Source organism: Chiloscyllium punctatum, chromosome 28, assembly GCF_047496795.1.
Source record: "Chiloscyllium punctatum isolate Juve2018m chromosome 28, sChiPun1.3, whole genome shotgun sequence".
Lineage (NCBI taxonomy): Eukaryota > Metazoa > Chordata > Chondrichthyes > Orectolobiformes > Hemiscylliidae > Chiloscyllium > Chiloscyllium punctatum.
The window spans coordinates 52,979,463-52,982,575 of NC_092766.1; the positions used below are offsets into that span (position 1 = coordinate 52,979,463).

A 3,113-nucleotide genomic window follows, 5' to 3' on the forward strand; every position below is an offset into this window, starting at 1 on the left:
GTTGTAATTTACAGCTTGAGCTGGTAAACCTTCTTTTCGTATTACCTGCAAGCCTATGATCGCGAGCCATCTGATTTAAAGGACAGATTTCCGACAATAGTAATGAGAATTGGAATGTTTTACTATTTCTGGTTCCACACAGTAGGGGTGCGGTCAAGCCCTTTCGTATCACGACTCCTGATGCACCCACGACGTCGACTCTCTCAACTGCCTTGATTTAAGGACTGAATATGTTGCTCCTGTATCTCCCAAAAAGGTAACTAGCTCACCTTCCACAAATAACACATTTTCCCTTATTACTAGAATTCGCTTCTTCTTATCAACACCTCAAGTTCAGGGGCCTGAAACATTCGAGTTACTTTCCAGATACGGAGGTTTTTTTTCTCATTCCTTAACTGTTGATATGGTAGTTTCCTGGCCTTGTAAGTCTGCTATTATTTCGGCTTAACTTTACATTTTTTTTCAGTCTGTCTGCAACACTTGCCTCTGCAACGTAAGATACTTACTTATTTGTTTTTCCCTGTGCTTTTATTGGTTTCAAAATAAATGTAAATTTTCCATTACAATGGACATCACATTATTTTACAGGTCGCGGCAACAGCCAGGGCCGAAGTGCCTGTACTGCATTGTAACGTTCTATGTTGTAAGTTACATTTCCTGCTGGTTTCCGATATCTCTCCTTACTGTGAAGCTTCTCGTCACATCTTCTAGAGATTTGTCTGCACTTCATTTAATCGAGGCAATTGTATTTCCTGCTCAGAAGGTGTCCTCTCTCCAATGGGGAGAGGAAAACAGAATCGGTGACAAAGCTGAGATCACTTACGTTCTGTCCAGAATCAACAAAAACTATCCAGATCTTCCAGTCTCCTGTACTTCAATATTACAATGTCTTCTCACCCTTCTGGCTCTCTGCCTGTATCCCTGATGAAGGGCTGTTGCCCGAAACGTCGATTTTACTGCTCCTCGGATGTTGACTGAACTGCTGTGCTTTTCCAGCACCACTCTAATCGAGACACAGTGTTCCCAGACCATCATTTCAATCTCTGGTCTGCTGCAGTGCTCCTTCAAGACACAACACAAGCTGGAAGACACGCAACTCATTTTCTACCGACAGACCATGCAAACATTAGGACCCAACATCGAGTTCAATCATTTTAGAAACCGTCCGCCCTCTTACACACTCTTCACCCACCCGCCCTTCCCATCAGTTCAGAAGACGGATCATTGGACTCGAAGCGTTAACTTTCCTTTCTCATCAGAGATGGCCAAGAGCTGCTGATTTTGTTCAGACATTTTGGCTTTTCTTCTGAGAACTTTGTTTTTCTATTGTAATCACCAGATACTGGAAGCGTCTGATTGCTGGAGGAGAATTTCACAGGAGATGAAAAGAATGGCAAGGGCTTGACCACTCCCATTGTGAAGGTACACCAGCTCGGCTGGGGATGTTTATATAAGCGCAGAGAAGGCTGAATGAGAAACCGTTTAACGTGCTCATTTTATGAAGAGGATAGATATGTGTGACAGGGATAAGGCTGTATTGGGAAGGAACAGAGTGACATAACTGAAAGACAGGAGACAAGGAGGAGATTTAGGAAGAATACTTTCATCTATAGTGTATTGATTATCTGCAGACCATTATCTGAACATGTGGTAAAGATAAGTGTCATGAGAACGTTTGAGCAGTCTATAGCCGAACACTTGATGAGCCAGAGCGCAAGTCGATCAGGACCAGGTACCGGAAAGTGTGACATGGACAGACATGCGCAAGATCGGTGTCCAGAACAGAATGCATCAAAGGCAAACTTGTGTGCGTAAAGTGGGCTGTTGGCGCGGCTCTGTGGCGCAATGGAAAGCGCGTTGGACTTCTACACCCCTGTGCAGGTTGATATTCAAAGGCTGTGGGTTCGAATCCCATCAGAGTCGAGTTTGAATTTAAGTTTTGCACAGTGGTCAGACCAGATTCTGCCGCTCATCTGCAAAACCAGTAATATTCGTGCATAAACCCAAATGTCTCGAAACGGAACATTTTCTTCCCACAGATTTACATTATCGATGTCTATTTATGGTAGAGATCGATAAACATCTGTTAGCCAGTAGGCAACACGATGGTGTGGATGGCTGGAAAAAGACATAAAATTGTTGTGTCAGCCATAATGATATCAAATTACGTGGCGGGGCAGGATTGGTGTTAAGAATGGCCTCCTTCTACTCCTTTGTGTCTGTGCCATTTCTGACCCAGTTTTTTTATATAATCACAATGAGGACAATATGAATTAAACGCCAAGTAATATTTTGGCCTCACCTCCACCTCACTTCACTCCCAGCTGGAATACACAGCTCTTCTTTAAGCTTTAGATCAGACAGCGGAGGATTCTCACAAGTTCTCCTTCAGGCTAAATGTTCCTTCACATAGGTTTCCACGTGGACACATGGAGCAAGCAATTGCGTGGATGCTGGGGATTCAGGGCAGATTTCCCCTTTGTTGGGCTGGAATTCTGGCCAAGGTAATGAACGTGAATTTCTGACATTTTGAATCTTACTCTGGATTCTTGCGACTATACTAATTAAACTGAATTTAATTTGCCCTTGCAGAAAATTAATCAATCTTCACTGTGCATAAAAACCATGCCACGTGCTCGTGCACGTAATATGCTGAACATTGTTGATGTTGTGTGCAGTGTGGGTCGATGTGTCATATGAACAAGCGAACAAGTTGGTGAAATATCAGTGAATCGAATTGTCTGACGATTTGAAGCCGATAGAAAGAAAATCCCAGTACAATGGCCACGTAACATTGCCTGTGATCAACGCAGGAAGCCACGGTAAACGTACACAAGATTCAATAAAACCGATTTTCACCACATTTATGTATGCCATTTTCCTGAAGCTGATGTTTCATAATCGATGATCCATTATCAGTATAACCACTTTAGGTCTGCGTTTCATTTCAGATACACAGAAAAAAAATGAGTAATTCGGTTGAGCGGCCCAGTGGTAAGATCAGGAGCCATTCGTCTTCATTAGATGGCAGATCCAGTGGTGCAATTAGTTAGCTTGCTGTACTTGTATGACAGAATGGCAGTACATGAACTGCCAATGTTGCGCATTGGATT

The 3,113-nt window shown here is 43.0% G+C and overlaps 1 non-coding gene across 1 annotated transcript; it reads left to right on the forward strand.

Moving 5' to 3' along the window:
- Positions 1-1,831: 1,831 nt before the first annotated feature.
- Positions 1,832-1,923, forward strand: trnar-ucu (transfer RNA arginine (anticodon UCU)). Its single transcript is given in 2 exon segments — positions 1,832-1,868; positions 1,888-1,923. It is a non-coding gene; the product is annotated as a tRNA-Arg (tRNA).
- The last annotated feature ends 1,190 nt before the right edge of the window (positions 1,924-3,113 follow it).